Here is a 17,367-nt window from a genome sequence, read left to right on the forward strand (position 1 = left end):
ATATATATATATATATATATATATATATATATATATGTATATATATATTTATACATATATATATATATGTATAAATGAAACAATACATTTTGAAATTATTCCTACCGCTTCTCGCAGGACAAGAATTTTCTACGACGAGTCGTACGGATAACAATTGAAAAGTTCACAAAATCACACTCCCCCCCTCCCACGTGGACGAAAAGTTTCAGCCGCGTGCCGTGTATCTTTATCGACGATCGGTTAAACGCGCGCAGAAACGAATCAATTTTCAGGCACACGGCTACAAGCTTAAACGCTAACGAGTCTTTGACGAGTGGCGACGCAATCAACGGAAGGTGATCAGGAAGATGCAAGGATCTTCAAATTAAAAAGCTTCGAACTTTCATGCGTTCTCTCTCTCTCTCTCTCTCATCTTCAATTTTTTTATTCTCTTCACTCTTCGTCCTCATCCTCTCTCTCTCTCTCGCATTCACACGAATTCTTGTTTTTTTTTTCTTTAAATTCTCTCACTACCGTCAATCTCCTTTTTTTCCCCTTAATGTTGCATACAAAAATAGTAGGAAACGAACGTGAGGTCTTGCAAAGTTACAACGACTTTATCACCCGTTCTTTTCGCTCGTACATAGTTTTCAATATTTCCTCGAGCTAATCATTTGCCGGGCAGGCAGATGATACACGCGTTCCCTTTCTCTCTCTCTCACTCTCACTCTCACTCTCTCTTGCTCTCACTTTTATAACAATAGCCCAGGCAAACTTATGAAAAAAATCACTCGTGAACGGAATGCTCGACGCGTATGCATGCTCGATCATCTCGAAAAGTCTCAAATCGTTCTGTTTCGGATCGCTTCGAGTGAAAATATAATGATACGCACGTGTATAAATAAAGCAATTAGTGAAAGAACGTTTCCTCGTAACGCGTTTCATCGAGCGGAACGAATTACCCGAATTACATTGCAACCGGGCGCAAATGCATCGAGCATTCCTCGAAAAAAAAAAACGCATGCGAGCGAAATGAAAAATAAATAAAACGTGACTGTGCAATTACAATCATGACTTTGGTTCAGCTTTCTCGGTTGCAACGAACGCGTATCCTGCAAATAACGCTCTTTTCGCCCGGATTAAATTATATATATATGTATAAATATTCTTTCCTTTTTCTCGATCGATCAATCATCGTTTCATCGCGTCAATCGTATTAAACGAAATAATATTAAATATATACGAATATACATATTTCGAAAACAAGGATCACTCGAACGTGACGATTACAAGATGGTGACGAACGATACTTGCAGGTATATTTCTCTCCAATATTTCTTCTCCTTCCGTTTTTTTTTTCTTCTTTTCTTTTTAATCATATATCTTCTTTTTTTTTTTTTTGTAGAGAGATTCGTGAACTGTTTTCTTTTTTTTCTTTTTTTTTTCTTTTTTAGGTTTTTCTCTTATAGGTACAATTATCTTCGTTAACCACTACGACGACTTTTTTTAGGTACAGTTAAACCACTACTTTTGTTGTGCGCCCATCTCTTTATAATTGAAACATTGGATAATTCTAATCTGCTTAATATATTTCTATATTCTGCTCAGGTCTCTCTCGTTCCGTCCACCACTCTTCTCCCTTCCCTCCCTTCCTTCCTTCCTTTCCCATTTCTTCTTTCTTTAAAATCTAGAGGTTTTTTTTTCTTTTTCTTTAATTAAATTTATCACGCTTTCCCGTCGAAGAAAGTAGTGCCTCTCTTTCGCGTCGCTTGGTACAGGGTATAGATTATAAAGGTCGCGGTGCGCGCGTTTGTTTGTTTTTTTTTTTTTTCCCCTCGTCGATTAAATTCTCAATAAAAAGATAGGCACACCCTTCACCTACGTCCTGAAGTACAATCACCGTAAGCGAAGCTTCTGGATGGATTCCACTTGGTATTTATTTATATCATCTCGGATACCCCGGAACAACGTACATCTCGTCGAAAAATAAACTTATTTGACGAGTTTAATTTTATCAAAGAATTTTTATCGATTGTTGATAAATCGTCATAAATCGTAAATTCAATGTCACGTTTCTTTTTTTTTTTTTTTTTATCGATACAAAATAAATAACGAGGCGAGGATCGATGTACGTTGATCCACGGACGAGTTTTTTTTTTTTTTTTTTTTTTCACAGACGGAGACATTATTAATTAAGACGATCACGCGTCAACCATCACCGCTGCCAAACTGATGCATACATGTATTGCTTGTTCGCAGAATTTGGGCATGAGAAGTATATCTAATTATACATAGCTCGGTTATCTAGATAGGATCCAGAAGCGTGCTGTGAAGCTTTGGAAGACGAATCGTAGTTACTGTGTATACGTGTATGTATGCACGTGTGTATACGTTGTGTGTATGTGAGTGTATGTGTGTACGCAAAGCGCCTCGTTCCATTCTTTTTCCTCTTTCCTCGCGAGAAGGAAATCGTGAAATAAATCGTCCGTTGAACGTTATATCGGCTACTAAAAAGTTCACACATCAATTCCCTATTTTTTACGGACAATGAGAACGGAAAAGAAGAAGAAGAAGAAGAAAAGAGAGAGAGAGAGAGAGAGGGGAGAAAAAAAAAAAGAAGTCTTTTTCAAAGAGACATGCATGCGAGGCAGGTTTTTTTTTCTTCTTTTTTCCCTTTTTTTCTCTTCCCGATACTAAGCTGTGATGGTTTCGCGCTACTTAACTACTTGTGTCGAACTTTATAGATAGATATAGATAGACCCATGTATACTGAATACGTTTACATTTTTCTTTCTTTTTTTTTTTTTTTGTTTTTTTTTCTTCAACTTGTCAACTTGTACTAAAAGTAAAAGTAATCGTCAGAGATCAAAAAAAAGCGGATTAAGGATTTTTCTTTGCAAAATATCAGACAGACATTGAAATGAATTAGGGGGAAAAAATTCTTCCTATCCAATGTTTTTTCTCCCCCTCCTCCCCCTCCTCCCCCTGTATGAAAAAACATTTTCGTCAAGCGATATTACAATATTTACAATAATAATAATAAATCTTCTTCGCGAAATATTAATTCGACGACGTGTATACTCTCATTGGTTTTGAGATGTAATGAAATAGAATTAAAAGGTTTCTTAATTCGTAAAATCCGTAAAAGGCCGATAACGTGAAAAATCTTTTCGAGATATATATATAAAATTGAGGTAGCAAATAATTTCATTCTGTCCATGAATCACAACTGGCAGCAATTCTCTCTCTCTCTCTCGTCCTTCTTTCTTCTTTTCTTTCTGTCGTTTTTCTTTTTTTTGGTTATTTTTTCTTTTGTTTTTTTTTTTTTGCTTTTTATACTTTTTAATTTCTTTAAGATTAACGCAACTCTTTGGTGGCAGTACACAGAAGAATCAGTGAGCAATGAGTTTCTTTCCCGATAGAACGTAGAACCGATCCAGAGATTCTAATTGGACAGCGATGCGGTGTTACTATTGTAAACGTATTCAGTAAATTGTGTATTTTATATATAATATTCGTATTATATTAGTTTTTTATCGTTACTTTTTTAAATCGAGGATTCCCCGAGACTGACTGACCGACTGATCTGAAAGAACGGCCCAGAAAATCCATGCGTATATGTATATATATATATATATATATATATCTGTGTGTTCACTTTAAAAGTATCTTTTCTTAAAAGTAAATCTTCACATTCATATAGGTAATTCTGTAAAACCGCGATTAAAATATCTCCAGATATAATATACTGTATATATATATATATATATATATAATATATAATAATTGTAATAGTTAAAATTCTGTTCAGTAACTCTGGTGTGCTGTGACCACTGTGTCTGTGTCATCGTGCCCCTTACGTACGTCAAAGAGAGAGAGAGAAAAAAAAAACAAAAAACAAAAAACAAAAATAAAAAAAAACAACGCACACATTATGTCCTTCCTTTGTACACGCATATACATTTTTCCTCCTATGTCTTCCCCCTCTCTGTTGTTTTTTTTTCTTTCTTTTTTTCAAATGTTTTGATAATAATCAGATTTCTTCTATTATTACAAGTCAGTATGAACGAATTTAATACGGTTTTTTTCTCTTTTTCTCCTTTCTTTTTCTTTCTTTTTTTTTTTTAACTTTCCTCTTATTTTCATCATTCTCCAGGTTTTATATTAAAAGGATGTATAATTCGTTTTTATAGTTTTTGCATTTTCTCTTTCTTATCTATTTCCTTTCCCGATTTGAAACAAGTTTGAATTTCCTGAATTGAGCGTATGCCTTTTTATATCTCTCTTTTTCCTTCTTGGATATTTAATCAAAAGTATTATCGTAATATTTAATAATAAGAATCGTGTATGTATAGCGGTAAACCACGAGCTGCTCATTTCGGTTCTTTTCTCAATCGATCGTGTTTCAACGATATAATTTCGTAATTGTCTTTTCTTTTTTTCTTTTTTATTTTTTTTTTTCTTTTTTTACATCCTCCACATCATACATGCTGATCCTCCGTTCAATATTGGCCCAATTATTATTTAATATTGTACCAGTTGGTTTCGACGGGTGATTGTCACCTTCACGGTCCCTGTAATAATTAAAAAATTATTTCTGAGAGTAGCGCTGGTTCCTATCGGATCGATCCACGTCGATACAATGCCAGTGAATTATTTGTATTTTTGTGCAAATCAGGATTGCGTTGAAACGTGTGTCTCAGTACGTCAAATAAATAATAAAACTGACTCTAAAGCGTATTTCCACATATAAAGATCGCACGATGAGTTGCAAGTGTTGTGTAGCTGTATCTAGTACGAAAAAAAAAATAAAAATAAAAAGAAAAAAAATAAAAAAAATTGTCATTTTCGAATCAAAGATTCATCATGACTGTTTCTGTTTCCGTGTACGTTCCGATAATATGTCTTTAAAAAAAAAAAGAAATGATAAAAAATTAAAGAAAATAGATCATTGTGCAGCAAACGCAACATGTTCGCGTTATGGATGAGAAAAAAGTAAATATATTCTGAATACAGAAACCTGTGCGCGTGAGTGTGTAAGCGTACAGTGCCACAGTCGAATAATGCTGTGAAAAATGTATGCTTCCTATTTTTTCTTTTATTTTCTTTCTTTCGAGAAAGAATGGAATAATTTTCACCATAATTTGTTATCAAGCACAAAATAGGAAGCAAAAATATTCCAGCCGCATTTTCACACGAACAACAAATATCGACAAAAAGCGAAATCAACGCATGTGAAGAAGCGCCTATGTAACAATATGTAGATAACCGTGTGTATTCTTTTTTTCTTTTGCTTTTATTTTATTTTATTTTATTTTTTTTTTTTTCGTTTAGTATTTTATTACTGTTAAGTTCTGTACCTTATATCATATTGTCTTCCACAGGTTTCGCTTTTAAGGAGATACAAGAACGTGTCAAAAATTGTGTCACATTTCGTCCTTTAATAAGCGGAACAAAAATAGAAAGTAACAAAACTTTCAAGCAACGTACCGAGCGAACATCTAACTCTCGATTAATTATCGGTAATATCGGTCCTTACCTTCTCTGATATCTTTCGGTACGTTAGACGAGAGCGACGGCATGGAAGGAGTCTGATAAAGATTGGGCCGACCGCCTGTTAACGGCAACGGTGTTACTTTGGACCTGGAATGAAAGGAAAATTAACGTCACCGCTCTCTCTCTCTCTTTTTTCCATTTTAACCGTATATCGCGCAAAGCAATGCTATCTGAAATCACCTCTGTTTACGAATTTTCTGATTTCTCCCATCGAACGATGTGGGTGTACCAGCGCCTGAGGTGTTCGACGAATAAGAAGGTGGTCGATACGGTCGTGGACAACCTTGAACAACAGGTGGTGATGGTACTGGCGCGTACTGCAATCGCGGATTAGCTGGCACTGCGGGATGCATCAATCTCATATCTCCTGCGAATATGGAATATCAAAAGATAACGAATCCCATAAAAAAATTCTAAAATTCTATATATATATATATATCGTACCTTGGACAATATGGACACCCTGATACATTGGCAGTGGGTAGCGTGGTTGGGGTTGTGCGCTTCTGTCCCCGCTCCCACTTCCGAACAACTCGTGTGCTGGAGTCGGCGACCTGCTAGTTTTCTGAGAATTACCTGGCGTTGAAGCTCGAACACCAGCAACGACCTGAATAATAATAATAATATGATAATAATAGTTGAATTTTTCTCCATTTCTCTCTTGCAATAGTACCAACTTACGGGAACATTTTGCCTAAACACGAGATTGGGAACCAGCGCTGGTGTCATGTAAGTTCCAGGGGGCGCTGGAGACGTGCCATTGTGTCCAACCTGATGACCAAAAGTCCCATTGGATACCATCGTTGGTGGTGGATAGCTGCCAGAGTTGACATACATCAATGGCACCCCAGGCATCTATGTATTATATTATTGATCGATTACAAGGATATTTATACTTTTATCTAATCTGGCAATGAATATTTTAAAATTAATACACCGCCGTTTAAAGCAATGGCTATTTTTACCTGGTTAGAAGTTGGAGTATTTGGTGGTGTTGGTACTCTGTACATGACAGGTGGCGGTTGAATGGTCGTTTGATTCGGTGGATAGTACGTGGGGACCATGTGAACAGGTGGCTGATACGTGTAGTCCCCTGGTGCTGGCGTCACAGCGGGCATCGAGTTGTAAGGGACTGGATAAGTACCCACGTAATTAGCTGAAAGAAAAAAGAATGGAAAATCAAATAATATTTACCACGTAATTTAGAAACACGCGAGACGCGAGTAACGATAATAATAATTTAGAAAAATCTTAGAAAATCTACCTACAATTCGATTGGCTCGGAGGAGTCATAGTTTGTGCATTGAAAGAATAATTTGTTGGAAATCTTTGTTGCTGGTGCAACTGTTGTCTGTCGGCTGGACCTTGGCTAACCGAAAGTGCCGCCCCAGGCGGAGGTACGAAGTACATTGTTTGTTGCGGCTGGAAAATAATGCAAAAATAATGAAAGAATTGAAATTATATTGAAAAAATATATATATAAAATAACGTAATATAATAATTCATACCAGTACGGAATTAGGTGGTGGTTGCCAATAATTTTGCGGCATCGTCTGCACATTTTGCAGATTCGTTTGATTCGCGGTGGATTGCTGCGGTTGAGGATAAGAGTGCGGTGGCGTTGAATGATTATCACCAGTTACACGTTGATCGTAGATGCTCATGCCCATAAAATAACCGGACAATTCGGTTATCTCCGTTGTCTGCGATACTGGTCCTTGCTGTACAGGTACTGGTGCATAATTCGCGTAAACCGAATTCTGGTTAAACACATCGTTCTGTCCATTGTTTTGAACATTCGTCTGACTCTGACTCGGATGGGGGGCCATCATCACAGTCTGTTGTCCCACATGGGGCGGTGGATAGACACCCTGGTTGAACGGTTCTGAGGTAGGTACGTAGGTCGCGTATGTTTGAGCTGCTTGATTGTGATTACAAGTTTGCACCGTCGACGACGATTTGACTAGAGTTTGTTGCTGCTGCTGCTGCGGCTGCGGCTGTTGCTGTTGCTGTCGCAATGGTCCTGGATTATCTCGAGGTGGTGGGGTGAACGGCAAACTCGGCGACGTTGCCGAGTTGGTCACGTGGGTCACTGTCGTTCCATTGTTGCCACCGTTGTGCTTGCTGGATTGCGATCTCTTTCTATTCTCGTTTCTAACCGTTACTTTGGATGGCTCGGACGTTTCTACGATCTTCGCGGGCGACACGTTCTCGTTTCTCTCGTTCTCGTGAGACAACGAAGGTGTATAAAACTTGGGTGGATTATCCGGATCGAAGCGATAAATCGAACCATCCGGATTCGTGTACGGTTGATTCGTTTGCGGGTTAATAATTATGCTACCAGGCGGCACGCTCGATATACTCGTGACCGCCCACATCACCGTCTGATTATTCGATTCCGGGGAGGCGAGATCCTGACTAGATACTTGGGTATGACTGCAGGTCATCGTTGCCACGGGGGATGGCGACGGAGACGGTGATATCGTGGCATCGCTGCGCTGACTTTGCGATTTGTAACCGCTACTCGAAGGACTGAGCCGTGAACACATACTAGCACCCGAGTCTGCAACAGATTCAACATCCCAATAAACTATTTACAGATATTCGGATGTTTGGATCTATTTAGATATTTTTATAAAAAATTTAAACGAACACACCCATAGGACAGACACATCCGAACACGACGGACGTATGCACGCACATATACACATATACACACGCGCGCACAGAGAAGAGAATATTTGAAAAGAATTTAGAAGAAGCGAACCTTGCTTCATAAGACGAGCTCCCGCGCTATGAGTGGATGTAACACTGTCCCCTCTAGAAAGCATTCCCCTGGTATAACCACCGAAGCTAAAGGACTTGGAAACGGATGGTCTCAGTACCGAACCCCGACAGGATTCCCTTCCATCTAACGATTCTCCTTTCAACAGCTTCGTTTGCCTATCATATATATATACATGTACATATATATATATATATAAGTATAGGTAATATGATCTCGCTGTTATTACTCGACACGTTTAATAATAGCTAACTTTGATTCGGCAGGATATTCACCTGATGATCGTGTGATCCGACGGGTGTAACAAACGATACCTCGCAGACGCGTCGGAGCTTTCCGAGGAGGACCAGTAAGGCCAGGACGCAACCTCGCTGCTCTCCCCGCTGCTGTCCTTGAATATCCTCCGCCTCGCGCGCTCGTACTCCTCCTCCCTCTCCTCGAAACTCTTGCTCTGCCGGCAATAATCGCCCGACAATCTATCCGGCGATTTGAAGTTGAAACTGTCCTCGAACGAGTTCGAGTCCCTCTTCAGTATGCTTCTCCTCGGTTCCTCGGACAGTATCAAGTCGTCCCTTATGTGCTCCTTGAAACGGGTGTTCGGTATTCGCACGTTCTTCGTCCTCGTCACTATCACGCTCGAACCAGATTGGTCCACGTTGTGCTCCATACCGAAGTACGCGGCCACGCGGTGCACCAACATCCTGTTGTACGAGGACATGTTGGGAAACTTGTGACAGACTTTCTGCTTGTCCCTGGCGAACTCTATCAGATCTTTCTCGATTTTCAACAGCACCGTCCGATCCTTCTGATTACGATTTATGGTCTCGGCGATGAAATGTTCCAGATCTATCCCTGTGCTGTCCGTATACAATTCCGTACTACTATCTGCGAAGAAAAAGGATTCGTTGTTCTTTTCTTTACTTTTTTCCCCTCCCTAAAAATTCGACGAACGAATCGATGCGAAATATACGTATATACATATATATATATATATATAGAATGAAGGGAATTTTATCCGAAAGTTTTAATCAATTACGTAAGGACGAACCTCGAGAGAGGCAAGGGGAGACGCTGTCGAAACTACCCTGGGAAGAATTCTGATGTCTCAACTTGTGCCGCGAGCCAGGCCTGCTGCTCACGGACAGCGTGTTGCTGCCGCACTGGGCCGACGAGCATTGGCTGTTGTTGCAAACGTTCAACGTGCTCGGCCTGCGTTGCTCCGACTTGCAGTGCGGCTGATGATTCTGGGCCAGGTTCGTGCTTTTGGGCGAGTGTTGGAGCGGTTGGCCGGACTTGGACGGGGAGACGGGCGTTTGAAGCAAGCCCGGCCGTTCGTTCTGATGATTGTTCTTCGCGCAGTTATTGCATTTCTGCACGCCCGCGTGTGGCGCTCCCGTCATCTTGGAACTCCGCTGGCTCTCCGCCGGCTTCCCCCCACCATTCGTCGGCGAAGTTTGATTATTCTTTGGCGAGTGAACTTGAGAGGGACTAGATTGACCTGCGATCAGGAGAAACGTGTCTTGTTTTTTTCTTTCGTTTCTTTCGAAACGGCTGGGAAGGGGAATAGAAGAAAGAAGACGACAATCGCCGTTATATTATAAATCTCGCGACTCGACATTAAAAAGAGGGGGCTGTGGGCGCAGGGGAGAAGGGGGGAGGGCAAGCCATTTGTTACCATTTCGTGACGGAGTTCGATAGGTGGGTGAGGTGGCTGTGTTACGCATTTGCTTCGGGGACTGATTCGGGCAAAGATTGCTGTTGAACATCGGCTCGTTGTTATTGAGCTTCGCGTTAGCGGAATTGGGAGACAGGTTTCCAACGAACTTCTTCTCGCCGTCGACCGATTGCGGGCTGTGCGGGGACGATGATGAACCGTTGTTGTTGTTGTTGTTGTTGTGCGCCTCCCTCGGGGGAGACGTCGACTCTCTCATAGCATGGCTCCTCACCAGCAACTTCACTTTCGTACTCGTCTAAAAATTACATTTCACGTTCACGTGTCACCGCGGAAATCAACCATCAACCGGAAAATTTTACTTTCTTTCTTTCTTTTTTCTCTCTCTCTCTCTTCACGGAGGCACACACACACGCGCACGCACACAACACGTACCCTGTTGCGAAAGTTTTTGCTCTCTGCGTCCGATTTGTTGTCGGGGGGAGGGCAGGAGGGCGCGCCGCCACGATGGTGCGAGTTCGACGCGGGAGAGGAGCCGGAGACGACATTCGGATTGGCATTCCCGTCCAACATATCCGGCTCCGTGCTGTTCTGATACGACGCGTTCGAGCCACTCGCGACGAAGCCTTGCCTGGAGGACGGCAGCGTGGGCATACCTCCTCGCACCACCACCGTGGGACTGTCAGGTCGGCTGTGCGACCTGCTGCCTTTATGCACCACTATACTTGGTACTGCAAACAAAACCCACCACTCACTTGCGTATTCCCTTCGCGTATTCGTTTGACATGCCCGGATTTTTGGAGAGAAAAAGAAGAAGAAGAAAAAAAAAACAGAATTTCCAATATAAAATTTCCCTTGATCCGAATGTATGGCAATGTATGCAAGATGAAACGGATTAATTCCTTGGAAAGAATTCGTCTGCGTAACGAATCAAGATTTGAAAGGAGAAGCCAAGGGGAGCAGAGAGAAAGAGAGAAAGATAAATAGAGAGAGAGAGAGAGAGAGACGTAAGATCGTGAGCGTGAATAAACACTTACTCTCCAGGCGGGCCATGTGTTAAATGCGTCATGGGGTTACGGTGCAGACTCTGCAACTGGTGGGTTCAAACAGGTGCAACTGGGTTAGTACGTGAATCTTTCGGGTGGCGTGCAGCTCGTGGGGCTGATACAAGGAGCCAAATCACTGCACGTCCACCTTCCAACATCGTACACTCTGTAAGCAGATACAACACAACGAGTCATGACTTTGTAGGAAAAAAAGAAAGAGAGAAAGAGAGAGAGAAAGAACGAGGGGAAAAGACGCGAAAATTTGATTATGCATTTGATCGAGAAATAAAGAGAAAAAGAAAAATCACTCGTGGATACTTTTCGATTTTTTTTACGATTCGATTTAATCGGATATTTGTTTGTTGATCAGAGCTTTAATTTCGCGCATGCAAGCGGTGAGAAAAAAATTAAACGTTAAGCGAGAAAGAAAAATATATCCTTCTCTCGGATACGGATCGAGAAATAAAACTTCTTTTCACGAGGGATCAAGTTGTTTGCAGAAAAAATTATCGCGTATATGATTAGATTTAAGATCGCAAACACCGTAAATACGAAGGTGTTACAGCGTCCAGTTTACGCGAAGATTACGCGATATTTATAAATTCGCAAGTATCTCGACAGAGATATCTCCTTCGATTTCCTACAACCCGCGCTTCCATTTGTATATATATAATCGTCTATCTCTGTATATACGGTGGAAGGGGAAAAGAACGATGTCGGCGAAGGAACGAATCGGCATGGTGAAACCATAACCAACCTCCGGAGACCAATCTCCATGACGATTAATCGACAAAGAGCAAGAATCATTGAGACGAAGTGAATACTCGAGGGCAACGATTATTTCTTCGTTTCAGACATCCTTTTTTCCCTTTCTCTCTCTCTCTCTCTCTCTCTCACTCTCTCTCTCTCGCGATCAAAATCAAACTTTATTCTCACTGCGTTACACGACAAATCCTGCACAATTCACTATTCGATCATCGTCGTTGAAATCAATTTCCTTTCACACGTGTATATATATATATATACATATATTCACGATTCTTAATTTTCCAAAGTTATACTTGTCACGCTCTAGAAATTAACAGAGGAAAAAAAAGATGAGAATCGAGAGAGGGAACGACGATCATTCGAGCTTGATAAGTGCATTCAGATAGGTCAGTTGTCGAGGTACACGGATGGAGAACACAGAGGAGAGAACGCGTTCACAAAAGGACACGTAACGAAATTATCGCGAAGACGCTCGAAGATCGATTTGATTTTTTTTTTTTTTTTCCTCTCCAGGCACAACGGCGTGCAACGCCAGCCCACGATTCGATCTTTCTTAAATTCAATTCGACGGAAGGTTAATGCGGGTTAATGCGGGTCCAGGGATCGATCAATTCGATCACTCGCGAGATATAGATCGCTCGACTCGATCATCATCTTCATTCTTCTCTGTTCAAATATCAAATTCTCTTCTCCTCCTCCTCCTCCAAGTTAAATTAAATTAAATTAAATTAAATTCACGAGTGCACGAGAATTACTTTTTCTTTTATGCAACGTACGCATAAAACAAATCTCGAGATCGAAGATGTACGTGCGCAAGAGATGCCCAACGATTCGCAGGATCCATCGTAGATCACGTCCCCGATCTTCCACCCGCGATTCCCTCTCGTTTTCTTTTTTTTTTTTCTTTTCCTCTTTCTTTTCGTACCGTGAACCGAACGAACGAACGAACGAACGCACGCACGCACGCACGCACGTTGGCCGGGCTCCACGGCGTCTCGAAAATAGCAGTACACTCTTTCTTTCTCCGTCGAGGGGCCTCCGATCTCCTTCTTCACGAGTCCGAACCAACCGCCACCGCGTTCCTTTTTTCACGGTGACGATCCACGCTCTCGCCCGCGAGACGACACACCGACACCGCCATCATCTTCCGGCGGAAGAAGGGGAAATATGTGTGTACGCGCGCCCGCGCGCTCACGCTCGCGTGTTATGTGTGTGTGTGTTGTGATGAAAAAACTCGAAAGGGAAACACGAGAAGCGAAGAGGACGAAAAAACTTGCTCGCCACCGCGAGAAGGAGGAGGAATAATCGAAGAGAGAGGGAGAATAATGGAGGGAAAAAAGAGACACACGACACGAGGAGAAGGAGGAGGAAGAGGAGGACGCAAAACGTAGGAGAGACCTGGACCAGCCACAATCTATCCGTCGCGCGTGCAACGATACGTCGCCACGAAACCGCTTTGCGCGAGAGACTGAGAGAGAAACGTGGCGCGGTCCCTCGATTCGCGAACTCGACGAGGAGAGCGGTATCGAGAGCGCGCGAGACGGACTCTGGTTATAGAGGGAGGGACGAAGGGAAGAGCGAAGAGAGAGAGAGAGAAAGAGAGGGGAGAATACCAGGCAGAGAAAAGCAGCCAAAGCGCGGGAGAGGGATGGAAAATGTCGAAAAAACGGAGAGCACGAGCAAGGAGGGAAGGGGGGAGTTGAAAAGCAAAAGATAAGAGTGGAAGGAATACGGACGAGAATGGAGATCGAATGGTTCCGAAGGGAGCAGGATAGAGAGAGAGAGAAAGAGAGAAAGAGAGAATACGTGTGTCGGGCAAGTGCACGCGTGCGCCTGTTTCGACTGTACCGGGTGTCGAGTGAGTCACTGTTCCTCCGCCGTGATTTTAATCGCACGATATCGTTACGATTTGTAATCTTTTCCATGAAATTTCTAAACTCTCGGAAATTCTGGCCGTATCTTGAACAGAATCGGAGGATAGAATTTTATAAATAAAAGCGTGGCGCGATCGGTACGGTAGAAATTACTGGGCGAGGCGAGAGAGGGGATATCCGAAAGACGAAGGATTTTTACAGATTCTCCTTTCTTCGACGGAGCAAATTAGAATAAAGGGAATAAACCCTTTACCCTTTCCTTCACGACGAAAGAAAACCCTCAAGGGTACGTCGTACTTGGAACAATGGAAGAAAGAAACAACGATAGAAATAATCGATATAATTACTATTAACTATTCCCGGACGTGTGCACCAACCAATCACACGATCATATAGCACGGTTGAAAGTTACAAATTGCCTGGCAATGCACACGCGAGGAACTGAACTGAATAAGAGCCAGAGAGTGGTCAATTTCCTCGATACGATTCGAACCTTCCCTTTCCTTCTTCCCTCCTTTAATCTTCCTTTTTCTCTTTACCCTATTTGCAACACGAATCGAAAACTCTGTTCTGAAAAAAATCTCCTCGTCACAATTCTTCGAAAAAAAGAAAGAAAAACTATTCGTTCGAAATCTTCGAAAAATCTTCGTCCCATCGAAATGAATTTAATCGAAAAATCGACGATGATCACACGTACGACAGGACCCGCTCTAACAATATTTCCCATCCCCCCCCCCGTGCTTGGGAGAGTCACGTTCCCGTGGAAACTATCGCATAATTTCTTAGAAGTAGTATACGTATATATACGTGTATATACACACACATATATACAGCGGTTTCTGCCCGTACACGTGTATTGCCGCGAACGGTAACTATGATCCGTATAACACGCCCAAGCGTAACTAGGTCGTGCACCTCTGGTATAATACAGGGTGTCCTCGTTTCAGGAAAGAAGAACTGGGTCTTCGATGCCCCTGGTTCGAACTGGAAAAAGAGAAAAAAAGAAGAGAGAAAGAAAGAAGGGAAGGGAAGGGAAAAAGATACAGAGTTTTTCGTCCGTCTTGGTTCGGATATACGACGGTTGGACTCTTCTCGACCTGTTCGACGACTTCCGACACGCGATACGTCCGCCAGGCTATTCCTCCCGATGACGCATCGGGCGTCAGAGATATCGTTCCCTGGGATGACAACGGGGGGGGAGGGGAGGGTTAGAGAAAAAAAAAACAGGGCGCGTTTCGCTTACCGATCTCTCTCGATATCGCGTTGCGCAAATATTATTTAAAAAAAAAAAAAGGAAAAAACGATACACGGTAAAAATAGATTAAGGTTTGGACGAATCGATGTAACGAGCTAGGAGGAGACGATGATCGTTCGCTCGATACAGGGATAAAAAAGGTGTGCGACGAGAGTGGGTCAAGGATTAACCCTTTGCGCTCCAGGCCGATTTCCATCAATTTCTTACGCCAAATGATTTCGAATTAATCTATAAAACTTTTATTGTATTTTAACGTTTCACATGTTACGTTTATTATAAAGAAAATTATGTGTGAATATTGAAGTCTATATCTGTTGCTCAGTGCGATATTTTAGTAAAAATAAGGATGCAATTTATTAAGACGCGTCCTCACGGTTTGTCAAGTATAAAATTCGGCCTTCGAAAATTTCTCATTCGATTCGAGGAACCTGCTCTCACATTCTATTATTCTTACTTTTCGTCTTCTTATTACCCTCTATTTTCATCCCTACTTTCCCTCTTAAATCCCTTAATATAGAATACACGAATAATCTTCCCGTTCGAAATCTGCCTTCATTTCACCGTCCATCCCATGCTTGCCAAACTCGAAAACTTCGAGAATAACTATTCGATAAGTATATCGTTCCACGCTTTACATAAGATTATCATTGAAAGGATATTCGATATTTTTAATCAAATATATAAATATTATCGAATTGCCATATCGATCTTAGTCATCATTGTGAACCGCAAAGGGTTAACCGTCCCGTGAAAATTAATCGACCAAGACGAATAATAATAATAACACGATTAGACGATCATCTTAAAGGAACGATTCGTTGGATCGCAATCGAAGAAAGAAAGAAAGGAAGGAAGGAAGGGAAGAATATTTTCGCGCGCTCGCCGATTCCAGGAAGTAACCCAATTCCTGCGGGAGGGATGACCCAGCCACGAGGAGGCGGCCGGTAGGATGTATATTCCGCAGGAGGCGGGATATATGGGGGAGGTTAGAGGCCGCCAGGGGAGTACGTTCGGTTTAGCGATACGTGCCAGTCCGATGCACCCCTTGTCGCCATGGAAACGACCTACTCTCCCTGGACAGACGCATCGGCCACCCTCTGCGTGTTAAACATTTCGAATAAGGATATTCTCTTTTTCCAGGACTACCCCCTCCTCTCCCTACTTTCTCTTCTATTTCTCAGAGAGAATTCATTGGGGAGAAACATCGACTCGATTCCTCTTCGTTTCGAAGAAATTTCATCAGAGATTCGTTAATAATAATATTCGTTTTTATATATCGATAAAATGTAATAATCCTTTCTAAAAATCTCTAAGATCATTTATATTTATCTTTCGAAAGTGTGCTTTGGGGAGAACGTTCTCCAACAGAGAGAGAGAGACTGGGAAGAACAAGTTATTCCACTCCCCAAGATTGAGGGAAGTTTTTTTTTAATCAGAAAAAGGGACACGTGCCGTGAACCAGATCGATTTCGCACGAACTCGGTAAAATTTGAAACCATTGAGAAACCAGAGGATTTTTCGTTCGATCGAACCGGGTGCTTCTTCTATAAATATCAATCCCATCGAGTCGTGGTGAGATCCTCTCCTCCTTTCAAGACGTTAAACTGTCCATCTTGTCTCTTCTTTCTTTTCCAAGCTTTTATCGACTATATCGATAGAAATTTCCCCGCAGAAAATTTGCAGCTGTCCAAGCTCGTTTAACGCGCATACACGAACATATTTCGTTCGCAACTATTTAATCACCGATCCGAGACTGCCTCTGCCAAACTCCTTTGGCACGGGATCCTCGTCGATACGCGTCTCCTTTACTCAATTTTCGTTTTTCTCTCGTGAAAATTCCAAAAAAAAAAAGATAGCTCGAAAGAAGAAACACCGGATAATCACGATTTCTTAAAACTCGGTGATAAAAATCTCTCTCGAAACTTGAATTCGAGAACATGATCTGGAAGGCAAAATTATCGATCGGCCATTTTCCCCCGGAAATACCGGCCGTTCGAGAAAAGCGAAAACAGCTGGTGGCCGAATAAATTTGTACCGTCTAATTCCCTTCTCTTGCGGATACGGCGAAACGGATCACGATCCCCGAGCTAAAAAAGACAATGAAGAACCTCTCTCTCTTTCTCTCTCGGTTGGCGATGTTTCAACGCGTATTATTTTAGTTGTATATCTCGCAAACCTGTCGTGACGACACCTCGTTACGACATTAAAACGATCATTGACGTACGACTACCGTTAATAATCTCGATTATATATCTATTTCTTCCTATCTCGAAGAAGAAACCTTCTCAGAACAATACAACTCGATCCATCCAAAACAAAACATCCTGTTCTCCATCTATTCTTGATCTAACGCGCTTGGCTATCATCCTTGGCTTTAATCGATCGAATAATATTTAATATCCTTCCATGGATTCTCGGATTAAAGGAACACG

At 41.8% G+C, this 17,367-nt stretch overlaps 1 non-coding gene across 1 annotated transcript; it reads right to left on the reverse strand.

The window, feature by feature from the left end:
- Positions 1-8,088: 8,088 nt before the first annotated feature.
- Mir9878 (microRNA 9878) lies at positions 8,089-8,170 on the reverse strand. Its single transcript, NR_127359.1, has one exon. It is a non-coding gene; the product is annotated as a microRNA 9878 (primary transcript).
- Between the last annotated feature and the right edge of the window lie 9,197 nt (positions 8,171-17,367).

This window comes from Apis mellifera, linkage group LG14 (genome assembly GCF_003254395.2).
Source record: "Apis mellifera strain DH4 linkage group LG14, Amel_HAv3.1, whole genome shotgun sequence".
NCBI classification, from domain to species: domain Eukaryota; kingdom Metazoa; phylum Arthropoda; class Insecta; order Hymenoptera; family Apidae; genus Apis; species Apis mellifera.